The following is a 15,432-nucleotide window of genomic DNA, read 5'->3' on the forward strand; positions in this document are numbered from 1 at the left end:
CCAGTTAGATGGGAGTATAACACAAATGAAACCACACATAAAAGGGACATCTCATAACACCAGATGTATGAGGAAAACCCAAGAAGGGAAAAACCTCAGTGAGAAATGATACTGGAGACAACTGCTCCAATCCAACCTCACAATGAAAACCTCACTTACAACATTTAGGGCACCAACCTAAGGAGTACCACTCCTACTTTAGGGTACCAACCCAAGGAGCACCAACCCCTGCACGAAACTCCAACTCACTGATCTAAAATGAATATATATCAGATACAAAAGTAATATCCTTGTTACAAAAGAAGTTTGTAACACTTATGCAAATCTCTCCACCGGTTATCCTCTCTCCAATTCTCCGTCAGTTCTCTGCTCACCTTCTTACTGCTGCAACCTTATCTCCTGTTTCAACTCGCTATTTGTTCCACCCTTACCAGTTCAACATTTTCTTCTTCTTTGTTGGTTCTTCTTTTTGTCACACTGTTGCTAGCCACAACCGGTCTTCTTCACTCAGTCAATTGTCTTCTATTTGATTCCTGCTGATTCTCAGCTTACCGGTTCTCTTTTGATTCTCATTGTGCTCTTCTCTTTTCTGCAATCTTCTTTGCCTCTTCTCTGTCGGTTCAATCATCACCAGTTCACTCCTTTGTCGGACCTAATGGAAGACTATCAGTTGCCTCACTCTTTCTGGTTCACTTCTTCAAACCGATTCTCTCTCAATCACACAATCTCCTCTATGATTGTTGATGGATTGTCTGCTGCTCTTTTACTTTCTATCTTTCATCACTCGGCCTGAAGCATCATCAAAACTTCTTTAGTCACAAGTTAACATAGTTATACTAAAGTTTTCCTACCATGACCGACATTCAAATTTCTGGCTTGCTAGGGTTTCTTCATCAACCCTGAGGCAGACCAAATCCAATCAAATCTCTGTCTAGAGATCGACCATCTGCAACTGATCAATCAAACTCCGCCAATCGTGCTGCATTCAAATCACGTTTGCCCAATTTGGCAAACACGACACCTCCTTCGGTCTGCACTTGTTAAACACCTATAGAGAGATCACATAGATAGATTCACCTACCCTGATCAGTACCTGGACACTTGGCCTTGATTATGAAGTCATCAAATTAGATCACTGTCCTCTGATGAGTCTTGAGCTGCACCCTTCTGCTCTTGACCCGTGAAACACGCTATCAACATTAATGTCGACCGGTCAACACCTACCTCACCAACCACCATATGCATAACACCTATCTCCTACGTGTCATCATAGTCAACATCCACCTCTCCTAAGTCTTTTGTGTTGGTCCAGACAAGATCACCAACCAACTACGTAACCGAGTTCATCTTTTGGTTCACAAACCTTATCGGTTATACTCTAACCGGTCTATCTTTAACCTTGCACTTTGCTTCTCTTTTGGTGGACCACTCAAACTAGACAACACACTTACCAACCTACCTCATGCACATCTTCAATAGATGGGAGCCTTTCACTTCTGCACCTTGTCAGCTTTACCAGTGGACATACTTACCGACAACCACCTTGATGACACCATGTCATCAATCTTCAACAACCTCTATCTTAAATTTGGTTGCACTCTCTATCTGCAACTGCTCAACCTTGCATTCTTCATCATTTGACCAGTTCTCCTATCAACTGGTTTGTTAAAGTGACAAACATATCCTTCCTTTTCTGTACCGGCAACCCATCATGTCTACCCAGCTGATCTGGTGCATATCACTGAGCACATGCACCTCAGGCAACTTAGTGTTACACCAGTTGATTCGGTGTGAGCCTTCAATCACCTATATTCCACTCTTCTATCTTATCTCAGAGGACTATGATGCATTCCATGCATAATAGGAGATAAGCTCCACTTACCGGTGGGAGTGGATCCTTGTCATCTGCATCCTCCATCGCACCAATGTGGCTTCCCTATTTCAGGTTGGGCACATTCACTATTAGTCATCTCTTCATATGGTGACTGCATCTTTATCTAGTGGGAGTCCTATTGTTTCACATCCACACAACATACCAGTGCCTTGCACATACTTCACCTCTGGTGTTGATGTGATTTTAGTAACATTCTGCCTCTTCATCACAATCAACAGCCCAACATTTTGCTGTCTTGACGGTTGGCAACAATGCACTGCCAACATGTCACTTACTGGTATTATACCATACCAGTCTCCAGTCCATGTCTTCAACACAAGTCAACACTAACTTGTGTACTGGTGACTCCAATGGCCATTGTGCTGGATGACACTCTCTTCCTTTCCGGTGACCATCTAAGCTAAGTGACATCAACGACCTCACTTCTGGTATGCATCAATGACAACACTTCTCATCAATCTCCCATACTGGTTGCCATCCTATACCAGTTGACATCAATGACAACACAATGCCTATAATATACCCCTATGGCATTGATGTCAACACATGTAGTATTCGACATACTACAGATTCTCTTTCTCCCCTGTTGTGTGTGTTGGTGTAAATAATTATTCATCATGGATATTATTACACCTTAGTTAAGTTTACTTAGGAAATGTAGTTCATAGTAGTCTGGTATGAGACACTTGGGTGTTTGTGCCACATTGGGATAGTGTGTGTAGGAGAATTTCCACCTTTTATGGTGTGATCTTGTTATTACTCTATCATATCCACTTTTTGTGGAAGTGATAATTCCACCTTCGGTGGGTGATCCACCTCATGTGGAATATTTTATTGTTTCTCCTACTTACCACACCTATTTCCTACCTACCCTTGTTTCTTATTGAGCCACATGTCATGTTTGTGTGCTTACATAGCCATATAGCCTTGCCTATATATGTAGGCTCATCTACATTGTATGTAACAACAATATTTTTATCTATTGATGAGAATACAATTTATTCTTGTCCTATATTTTGTCTCTCTATTTTGTACATTTCATTGAGCTCTTGATCTTGGCAAAATCTCACATGGTATCAGAGCCATTAGAGCGTCATTGATTCATCCTTGAGAGGCATTATTGCGATGTCAAGAGGTAGATCTGAGGAGTAGTATCTTTTGGAGGTGTCCTAGACCAGCTTTGACCTCGCCATTGCGTCTGAGTGTCCATTTCCATGAATTTTGAGTATAAATTCGACCTATTTCGGTGAAAGACAAATTTTGGGCTTGGAGGAAAATTTTTGCCCAATTACACTAGGCTACCTCCTTACCCAGCCGACCGTGTGATCACCTGTCGTGCACCTAATGTCAGGCCCCATGCTCTCCTCCCTACCAAATTTCCTCCCGGCACCGAACCTCCAGCCATTATCTGGCCCAGGCCCCCCAACTGCCAACCGTGTTGGCCCCTCTGCCGTTGTTGTTCCGTACCGGCCCCTCCGCCGTTGTTGTACTGTGTCAGCCACATTCTCACTACTTGGCCCCATGTGAACCTGTACATCAGTGAACCTATATCTCATCTCTCCCATAGTCCTTTCTCCTTGTGGCCGCTGATGCTGCCTCATCTCCTTGCGGCCATTGATGCTGCCTCAGCTCCTTGCGGCCACCGACCTTGCTGTCATGAAAGCTAGTGGCCCCTCCTACCGACACCTCCATCTCACTGCCGGTACTGACTGTTGACCTCCTTGCCGGCCTACCTGGGCCTCGTGAACTCTGCCACCACTATGCCACATCGTCACATTACGGACCCACCACGTGTCACCTGCACATCAGACACACCCACCACGTCACATCTGCCACCTTAGCAGTCCAGTCATCAGGCCATGTCATCCATCCGTACAATACAGATGCCACGTAGGTAGGGAGACAAATTTTTTGTGATGGCTAGACGACTTTCAAATTTAGGTTCACAGTTTGTTGACGTCATCATTGTAATTTTTTTTTGCAGGCCCCTCCATTGAGCTTTTTGATTTTGCAGTTCAATTTCAAATGACCATATCATTCTCATTTTTGCTCCTTTTTTGGTGTAACTTTTTAAAAATGGGCTAAAATTTCATGTACTTTCTCATGGTGGAATTATTTGCTGATTTTGATGGATAGATCTTTCAGAAATATCAGTTTTTGGTGATTGTACCTGTCCAATCCTCATTTCTGCAACTTCCGGGACTCCGTTCGGGCTCATACAAACTCCTCTTCAGGTGCCATTTTTTTTCAAAGTGCATAATTTTTTGGCCAATTTGGCACTTGTATTGCATAGATCTATCTTCTTGGTCTTTTGCTTTGTAGTTCTTAGCCTATTAGGGTAGTTGTAAAACAAAAATAGAATTCCACCTTGCCATTGTTTGCAAGTGGCCTATTGTACACACACTACATATAAAGTGCCAAAATCATCATTTTTGGGGGGTACTTCGATTGATTGAATTTGGGGGGGGTGTCTCTTGTGCTTTTGTGCTCTCATGTTCTTTCTTTTTGCTTCCATGGGTTCTTCTAAGTTTCCTCTCTTAACTCCTCATAATTATGCTACTTGGAAAATTGATGCATGGAGTAAACTTATGGAAAAATGACTAACTCATTATATTGATGGAACTATTGTGGCTCCCACTGATCCTAAGGCTAATCCAGTTGGTCACTTGGATTGGCTTACTAAAAATATCATGTCAATTGGTACCTTAAGAAAGTGTGTATCAAAGGATCTCATTTTTCATATTGAGAAATGTACTCGAATCAAGGATGCTTGGCAAAAGTTTCAAGACTTGTATGGTCAAGTTGATGACATTAGGGGATATCAGATTGATAGTGGTCTCACCATGTTAGATCCCAAGAACTTTGATACTATACAAGATTATGTCACCAAGGCAAAATAATTGAGGGCACAACTCAAGGATTGTGGCATTGATAAGAAGGATACTCAATTGATATTCAATTTGATGGGCAAACTTCCACAAGAATATGCAACATTTGTTTCTAGTTTCCAAACCCATAGGATGACAATGGGTTCAAGCTACATAATGGCTACATTTGATTCTTTCATTGAAATGTTGATGATGGAACAAACTAAATTGATACGAATGGGAATTCTTAAGACTTCTAAGTCTCAAGCATTAGTGGAAAATCAAGGGAACAAAGGAAATAAAGGAAAGGACAACTCAAACAAGAAGAAATGGCAATCAAAGCCTAAGGATAAAAGCATCACCTTCTCCACAACAAGGAGATTCATCCTCTTCCGAGAGGGGCAATTCACCAAAGAGAGAGAGACCTACTTGTGCCTATTGTAAAAAGTTTGGTCATGAGGAGCGTCATTGTTGTTAGTGCCCAAAACCACAAATTGGAAAACTTAAGGGTTTGCCAAATCCTAAACTAATCCAATTAGCCTTGGCCAACGAATAGGGATGGTCAAAGACCAAATCCCTCTGCACTTATGGCTCCACTGAACCTAGGTAGGTATACCTTTCCCTCTCAAGCACAAAAAGAGTTATTTAAAGTGGATTTAAGCTTTATGACTAGCAAATGCAAAATTGACAAATGATTGTTTTGTAATTATGCTTTATTGTGTGCTTTAAGTGAATGCCTTTTAAAAGAAAATGATTATGATTGTATATTAAGAATAAGAATTCTTTTAGGTCTTGAAAGAAATATGCAAAAATCGGTTCATATAGGATTAGGGAAGAATTCTTTCTTTATTAAGGACCTTAAATGCATAGCAAACCAGGACCTTAAAAGATGAATAACAAACCAGTGCCTCTATCCAGGGATATTTATGACACTTTGTGGACAAGAAATGTTATCAACTCCAGAGACAATATTAAACATCAACTATGAAGGTTTTAGTATGTGTTACACAAACAATGAAAACCCAATCTCACATTTAATTTAACAACATGTGATGGCACATCATGGCAAATCAAATAAAAGATTTATCAAGAGGACAAAGATAACTCATCAACACAAAAGTATGCACAATATTTGGAAAAGAAATAATGAACCTTGTATATTAATCTTTAGGAAATGATTGCATACATAAGTTGCACTTGAAGATACTCCATTACAGTTTGTTTGGACAAAAAGATACTTCTTGTTCCTATAGACTTCCTTGATACATATAACTTACAACCCTTACAGACAGAAGTGATTGTTTCTTTTTTATGTAATTCTTCTAAAAATCCTAGATCCTAGCTATTAGACCCTCTACCTACAAAATGAATCACTACAAATATGTGAATCAATAGGCATAGATGAAAGGACACACCCTTTTATTTTGCTAAACTAAAATCTAACTAAAACCTAACACCTAACTACTTAACTGCTAAGATAACATAAGACAATTATAAAAGCACGAGAAATAAAAACTTCAATTTTTTGGATCCATCTTCTTCCCACATTTCCTGATGTGTTTAAGGTAGCCTTCATCTTTGTATGTAACTGCATTAAATATTGTATCCCTAAGTGCCATCTCTATCTTGATTAGGTTCTCTAACTGATCCACTATCTCATTCATATCCAGGGCACTTACTTGGGCGACACTGAGGGCTGCACTAAGTAAAGGCTTACATTCTGAGAGCCATGCACTTTTGTCCTTGATAACCCCTACATCATCAACCAAATTGGGAATCTCACTTTTCAAAACCTCCTAGCACTCCTGGAACTCTTCCTTCAACTATTTTGTATACTTTTCATGAATTTCAATTAACTCTGTTATCCTTCTAACAGTCTTTTCTTTCAATGTCTCATCCTGTAATAACATATTGAGTCTGTCATAAATCCTTTGGTTAGAGACTATATTATCCATGTTTTTTTTATATACACCCCAAAATTCATCCAAAACCTTTTCTAAATTTTCATATCTCCTTGTCATGAATGCACAATCAACATCCATCATGATAGTTTTCATTTGCTTCTTCATCTTATTTTGTTCCATGGCTAGTCTCTCAAACTTCCATTTCCATTGGGCACTAGAGTCAGTGATTTGTGGTACTGGATTTCCTCCTCTTTTTAAAGCTTCTTCATACAATGCTTTGTATTTATGCTTTTTAGCAAATTCCCATTTCAACTGAGCCTTATTAAACTTTGGAATGTCAATCCCTATATCTGCAGTGACCATAGGATCCACCTCTTCGACTTTCAACCTCATCATATGACCAAAAGCCTTATCTACATCTATTATCTTAGGTCTCTTATTGGGAGGGTATAGGGCCCATAGCAACATTTCTTCTTAATTTTGATCATACCTTGATCGAATAAAAATATCTTTTACTCCTTGGATATCCAATTTCATATCCCTATTATCTGAGTGTAGCCAAGTATAAAAAACAAATGAGGCACTCAAGTCCCATCCTGGAAACACAATTATACCAGCCTCCACTAGTAATTGCTTCCCCTTCAGTGTGGTCATATTCTCAACTTCTGCATTGATGTCTTCCTTCAACCTCCTCTTCATTTTTGCTTCATTTTCAGGGGTAATATTTGGCACTACTTCCCTTAATTTTTTACCCTTGAAGTGATACAAGAATTAATTGAACTCTTTAGATTTTATGAATTGATCATCTGATACAAAAGTGGTGTGCTCAATAATTCTATCATCTATCTCTTTATTCAAGGCAATGATTAATTTGTCATGTGCATCAGGCTCTTCTTCTCTATTAGGTACCTATAATTTTGATACAAATTCATTCTCCCCTGAGTCACTTTCTACACGTTCCTCTTCTTCACCTTGGAAATCCTCCAGCCTTTGTTTTTTCTCTTGTAACCTTCTCTCCAAATCTTCCATCACATCAACCAATTCTTCCACTTTCTTATTTCTACACAGATCTTCCATATCATCAGTAAAATAGATATACCCTTTTCAGGGCCTGCCCTTTCTTGCACATGTTTATATACCCCTTAGGATCATAATTCTTCCTCGGTGTGTGTAACAACAAATTCTATTCATCTTCTAACTTTCTATCAATGGCTTCATAAGCCATGGTTTGATACAATCCTGAAATCTCCAAACTCCATAGTCCTTGGCAAAAAGGTCTACTTACATGCATCCCCAAAGTGACGAGCATTGGAAACACTAAGCTATCTAACAATTTCTAAAAATGCAATAAGATCAGGTGCTAATTTAGGCAATTCATATGGTGAACCCTCAAAACCAAACACTCTAACAAAAGTGAAATTGGCAGGAAAACAAATAACCCCAATTATGATTCACTTTGGTATTATGGTGCTCAAATGACTGAAGAAAATTCTTAATGGTTTCCAAAAAAGATCCTTCAATAGTCTCATTGTACATTCTGGACAAGGGTTTGTCAAAAAATTCTTTAAACTTCACATAATGGGAACTCACATACCTAGAATCCCATAAAGAAACCCATAGCTGCATAGGTTGCTCCTATCCATCCTTTCCAAACTCATTTACTCTCAAACCCTTTGGCCACAGTTCTTTGAATTGACCATAAAACAATATTATACATATTAACAAAGAATAATGCTTGAAATGTTTATCAGGACCGTTATTCAGGTTCAGAAAACCCTCATGCAATATGTCTGCCAGATATGCAGCAAAATCAAACGCTCTTGGCTCATGCATCTGGACATTATCTTCCAAAACTAGCAGTCCCATTCTTGCTACATCTGGAGCCTCGACTCCTCCAACTGGTCCACAAGCCATGTAGGTATATTGGAAATATTTTTTGAAAATGTTGATATGATAAGGCAGACCGTCTTCCTCTGCTAGTCTTCCTTTCTCAACCTTATGAAACACCAAATTCCACCCTTGATATGTGGTATCCATCTTTCTGTATTCCTCCTCCAAATCATCAAAAGATAGAGGCACTCCCACCTCAGAATTTAAACCAAAAACTTCTTGAATTGTGGTTGCTGCGAAACAAATGAAAACATTCCCGTCAGGTAACAAAATGTATCTTTTAGTGGCATCATAATTTCTGACCAAGAGCTTGAGCAAGTCTATGTTTACAAATACATTAGGGACCGTGAGTTTTCCTAGACCAGTTCTCCATGGGTTAGATATAGGCATCATGTCATTTCTCCTTATGTAATGAAACAAGAATAGTTCGTGTCCTCGCACTCTGGTCCATACATCGCCTATTCCTTATACCTATCCTCCAGTTGATCACGAATTGGCAAATTTGTCTTCGACCTTCTAGACTAGCTCCCACAGAACTCGTTTGGTTGATCATGTCCTGATTTAGCTTCCTCTGCTTTGCAACCTCTCTTGCCTTTGATTGTTTTGATGTGTCACTAGATATTTCTGTGACCTTCCTTTTTCCTTTTGCACTTGTACCCTCCATTTTGCAAATCCTCTGGTCTGCACTCTGTAACTTCAATTAGCACTTTAGAGATAAGAATATGCTTATAGATTACTTTGTGAAAGACAATGTACACGAGACCCCATATATATGTTTATCTCCATCATAGTTAATATCTAAAAAAAATCCTGGTTAGATTTGCTTCGTGCGATTTCAGGCCTATCCATTAGATGAATTAAATACTGGCTGTCATGTTTGTTTTCAAACCAGATTTCTTAATGGCTAATCAGTGTAACTCTACCCAAGATCTTAATTATTTGGCACCACTCATAATGTACACTTCTTTAATTTCCCTTTTGTCCTTTTGATTGGCCTAAGTTACCCCGACAGATCCGCCTTTCTTTCCTCTGTGGCATCCTGCCCATCGAAAATTGACATAACTCAAAAAATGCTCATCCGATAGTAGAAGCTACCTCGATGAGTTCTCTTTTACGGTTCACACTTCTTTCCTCTCGGTTGCTTCATCAGGTGTCGGAACAACCTAGCTGATGTTTTATCGATTCCCTGATGACATCGACTTTTATTTTGCAAAACCCTTTTACTGCTCCGCTCTATTGACATAGCTTTTCCCGATGAAGTCTGCTTGTCTATATTCTGCTTTAACTTCATCATCTGACATCAGGAAAACATGTAAACATTTCTCGCTGATGGATATAAGTTACCCCGATAATATTTTGAACTCCACGCTCAACACTTCTTTATCGACATAACTCCAACCGATATTGTCGCCCGCCTAGCTTTCCTTTATTGGGTATTGGTGTAGCTATTTTGGTTCCCTCCCGAAAGTTAACACTTTCTTTGATGAACCCATCTTACTTTGGGTCCACACCTTTTTCCTCTTGGTTCCCCTATTCATCCTATCGAACATCGGGGTAACCCCATATTCCCATCTCTCGATACTCCGATAATTAAAATGTTTCATCCGCACTCTTCCTTATAGGTGAGGGTTATACCGATAGCTCCATTGGGTATCGGTATAACAACTTCCTCGTACTTCCAATATTGAATTCTTTTGTCGATGGATATATCCTCTAACTTACTCCTCAGTATAAGCTACCTTAATAATAACGTCTCACTTCTTTTGAGCTTGGCTATGTAGTCATGTCGGGATAACGTATGCCAATAATTTAAATTTTACAAATTTGAAAATTACCATAAATGTTAATGGCTCCAATTCCTCATATAGGGTGTATATAAGCCAAAGGCACTTCTAATTTCATCATACTAACTCCTCCTCTGATATCTGCCAGAATGCTGATATGATGGACTCTTTATGCAGTCTTTACTTAGTGCTTTCCCTTAATGTGTCCAAGTGACCCCCATCGATTCATGAAATAGTTGATCCTTGGATAACTCCGTTGTCTTAAATGATGCCCCTGCATATAAAAACCAGCAGTAAATGCTCTTATGATGAATTTATATGTGAAAACATCCAAATATATCACAGAAATATTTTGTAAAAATATGTGCTAACAATGGCTCTTTCTGGGGATGTATGTTCCTTTTAGGGACATAGCAAGATCCCAGCTATCTCTGGAAAGTAGACCCAGACATAATTTGAAACACATAACAAAGAGAAAGAAAGAAAAAACAAAAACTATGTTATTATGATACAAGAAATACTTCCTGCTTGTCAAAAGAAAAAAATGTTTGAGGTACTTAGCATGGACTGGAAATTCCTTCACCTCACCACCAATATTCTACAAGAAATGTGAGTTTTCTCCATTTTTCTTAAAGATGATATAGGGTCCCAGTTAGAGCACATCAAATTTTCCATGTTTTCCTTTGTCTTGGTCTTTGGCATTCCATTTAAGTACCCATTCTCCTACTTCAAATGTTCTATCACAAACCCTTTTATCATGTAAAGCCTTAACCATCTGTTGTCTCTAAATATTTCTTTCCTGAGCCTATTTTCTACATTCATCCAACTCAGACAATGCCATCAACCTATCCCCCATGAAGTTTACTTCTTTTGAACATTCTTCTGTAACAAATTTATAAACTGGAAGCAAATTATTTAAGGATAATCTTGCTTCCTTGCCATATACAAGCTCATATGGGGAAAATCATGTGGACTTCTTGACTGTTACTCTGTCAGCCCATACTGCTAAGACCAATTTTGAATCCCAAGCCTTTTTATTATCACCCAACATCCTTCTGATAATCTTCAACAAGTTCTTATTGCTTGATTCTGCTTGTCCATTTCCTTGGGGATGGTAAGGTGATGAATAAGACAGAGAGATGCCATAATTTTCATAGAAATCAGAGAACTCCTTGAATCTGAAGCACATTCCATTGTCTACCACATTCTTCTGAGGTACTCCAAATCTAGTGAGAATGTTTTCTAAGAGAAACTTTGTCACCACTTTGCTTGTAGCCTGTCTTGTGGGAATAGCTTCAACCCATTTAGTAGAATAATCCGTAGCCACCAAAATCCATTTATGCCCACCACTAGATTTATTTGCTATTTCCCCTATGAAGTCAATACCCCACATCTAGAATGGCTCTTCTACATGTATAGGTCTGAGAGGAATAGCTCCATTATACTTGAGCTTCCCTGAATTTTTTTGACAAGATTCACATTTTCTAATATAAGTATGACAATCCTTGAAAAATTGAGGCCAATAATAACTGGTATTAAGAATTTTATGAGATGTGGTTTTAGCTGAGAAGTTGCCTCCACATACACCTTCATGTAAGTCTTTTAAAACAACAGATTCTTGACACTCATCTAAGCACAATAAGAGAATACCATCTCTATTTTTCCAGTATAAATCTCCATTAAGTAATACATACCTAGATGTTTGAATCTTTAAAGTTCTTTTATGACTATCATTTAAAATATCAGGTGACTTCATTTATTTTAAGTAATAAAAAATATTTGTATACCAAGGGCACCTCTCAATGCTCATTTGTGCATCTTTCAACTCTATTTGATTTACATGTGCTGCTTCAAGATTGGATTCTGCCATGAATTTTGCTAAACTTCGACCTCTTACTAACTTTGTGATTTGTAGATCAATATTGAATTCTTGGATCTGGTTTATCCATCTGCATCTCCTTCCAGTAGTTTCTGATTGTCTGAAGATGTCTTTAACAACAACATTTTGTACTTAGGCAATGATGGTGGCACCAACTAGATAGGATCTAAAAGATTTCACAACATTCACAAGAGCATAAGCTTGTTTTTCATTTAAATCATAATTCAACTCAGATGCTTGCAATGTTTTGCTAAAAAATGCCACTGGCTATTCATGATCCTCATGATTCTTTTGTAACATGACAACAACAATAGTATGGAAGGAAGCAAATGAAAACACTTGAAAAGGCTTAGAGAAATCAGGTGATTTTAATATAGGGGCTTCCTTGATGGCTCTTTTGATATTTACAAAGGCTTCAAGAGCTTCATTAGTCCATTTTATTTCAGCACCTTTTTTCAACATTTTAGCAATAGGCTTTATGATTTTGGAGAAATTTGAAACAAATCTTCTTATAAAGTTAATTTGACCAAAAAAAGATTGAATTGCTTTAACTGTTTTTGGGATTTGAATTTTATCAATAGCAGCAATCCTTTCTAGATCGATTCTCACACCATCTTTTGAAACAATATGACCTAACAATTTTCCTTTAGTAACCCCAAAATGACATTTTTTAGGATTCAAAGATATGCCATATTCTAATGCTCTAATAAAAATCTTTCCTAGATCATTACAATGATCTTCTTCCTTTTTAGAATAAGCAGTCATATCATCCTGGTAAACTGCCAAGATATAATCAATCATACCCTCAAAGGCCATGTCCATAGCCCTCTAGAATGTAGCTTTTGCATTTGTCAGTCCAAAAGGCATCCTATCATAGACATAGGTACCCCAAGGTGTAGTGAAAGTAGTTTTGAACTTTTCTGCTTCCCTAACTTTGACTTGATTATAGCCTAAGAAGCCATCCATCATAGATAACAATTCATTTCATGTGAATTTCTGAATTTCTGCAAAAGAGCCTCCATGTTAGGTAAAGCATAATTATCTTTCAAAGATGAAACATTTAAATTTCTAAAATCCATACACAGTCTGATGTCACCATTCTTTTTTCTGATTGGGACCAAATTGGATACCCATGTTGAGTGCCTTATAGGCTCAATAATACCAACATTCCTCATTTTCATCAGCTCCTCCTTCATCTTAGGAGCCAAAGTAGGGTTTATCGACCTTTGTTTTTGTCTGAAAGGTTTTGCATTAGGCTTCAAGGGTATCTCATGCTGGAACAAATCTTCCCTATATGCTTTAAGGTCATCATATGACCAAGCGAAGACGTGTCTGTACTTCCTTAGTGGATTAATCAATTTTGTTTTAATTTTTGGTGTGAGATTTTTTCCAATATATACTTCTCTTGGGTTGCTTTCACTTCCCAAGTTTATTTTTTCAACATCCTCACATCCTCCTGGATTAGGTTTGAAATTCACTACATCTTTATCATCAAATATTCTTTCAAGCTCTATCAATCCTTTTAATTTTCTTTTTGTTTTTAGCTGCAATACCTCTTGCCCAACTACAGTCCCTCTTCCATTAATTTCCTCAATGAGTCCATTCCAATCAATCTGCTAGTTTGCATACTGATCTTCACAAAAGAGAAATCTTAGCAGAACCCTGTCATCATCAAACACTTGCCAACTCTTAACATTATCAGGAACAAATGGTCTTGTTTTAATTTCAACTTGTGTAATATCATCAAAAGAGATATCATTATCTTTAACTACGAGGTTAGCCATAAAGTCCACCAAAATATTATTGGACCTTTCAGTCCAATTAATGGAAAAAGCATCAAAAAGTTCAATATAATCCCAAACCTCATTCCTATAACTTCTTAATTTTGTATTTTTTGCAGCAAATTTGCCTCTAGCTTGTGAAACAACTAGTTTTGAATCACCATAAATTGTTAGTAACTTAATGCCATGCCTGTTTGCTAATTTTAGTCCTAATAAGAGAGCTTCACATTGAGCAATATTATTAGTACATTCAAAAGCCAATGATAAATAATATTTAAAGGATTTTACATCAGGTGAAATAAATGCAACTCCTGCTCCATTTCCATTCTTACTGCAGGCACCATCAAAATATAATTTGCAAATCAAACTTTCATTGTGTTTAACAACCTCTGCACACAACCTCTGCAATTTTTTCAATTTCTAAAGGTTTAAAAATACTTAGCTTAAATTTGTCCATATCTGAATGACAGAAGCAAGTTACTTGATCCGGATCCACTTCCTCTATGAGGTAGGGAGATCTTGATTCTTTGTTGATTCTTACTCTGCTCCTTTGACTAGGATGGTAGCATACGATAGATCTAATTGCACATATCCACCTACCAGGTTCGACCACTGTTTGGATAGTAGCATTCCATAGTTCGCAGGCACTTGCACAATTGTTACATCCATTTTATAGGTAGTGTCTGGACAAGATGGAAACCTGAACTCAATATCCTTCATGATCCTGACCTATTATCCATTGCATAACATTTTCCATAAGGGGTATCTACCTTCATTCCCAACTCTTTCATGAGATCCTCTGGCATAATATTTACTGCTGCTCCTAAGTCTATCATGCTTTTTATTACCATCTTATTGTTTATAAGCAGTGTTAAATACAAATGATCCACTTGTGAGAAGTTTTTGGTAATGGATGTGCCTAAGTAAATCACTAGAGGATTCTCTTTTAAATTGGAAGCGTCTATACTTAGTTCACTAATCATTAGTGATCTGATTTGGATAACCAACAATGATAGTGAAATCCAATTGTTTGTATCTTTCAATGATCATAGGCCGTCTGCCAACATGATGGTTGCTTTGATTGTTCATACTTCCTCTATTGAATCCACCATTGTTGCCATTATTACCATTGTTCCCATTATTCCACCACCACTATTATTGCCATTATTATTACCATTATTGTTGTTCCTACCTCCACCATTGCCATTTCCATAATTGCCATTGTTACCTCTATTATGTCCATTATTTTGATTGCCGCCATACACATTACTTCCTATATGGTTACCCCTATTTGTGTTATTCCAATTCCCATCATTTTCCCCATTTCCATTCCTTCTTCCATCCTCCTATCTTTCTTCACTTTGATCCCTATGCACATCCCTCCATCTTCTACTTTCATTTACCAACGCTTTATCATAAGTTACAAAAGGATG

This window comes from Cryptomeria japonica, chromosome 1, assembly GCF_030272615.1.
Source record: "Cryptomeria japonica chromosome 1, Sugi_1.0, whole genome shotgun sequence".
Taxonomy (NCBI): Eukaryota; Viridiplantae; Streptophyta; class Pinopsida; order Cupressales; family Cupressaceae; genus Cryptomeria; species Cryptomeria japonica.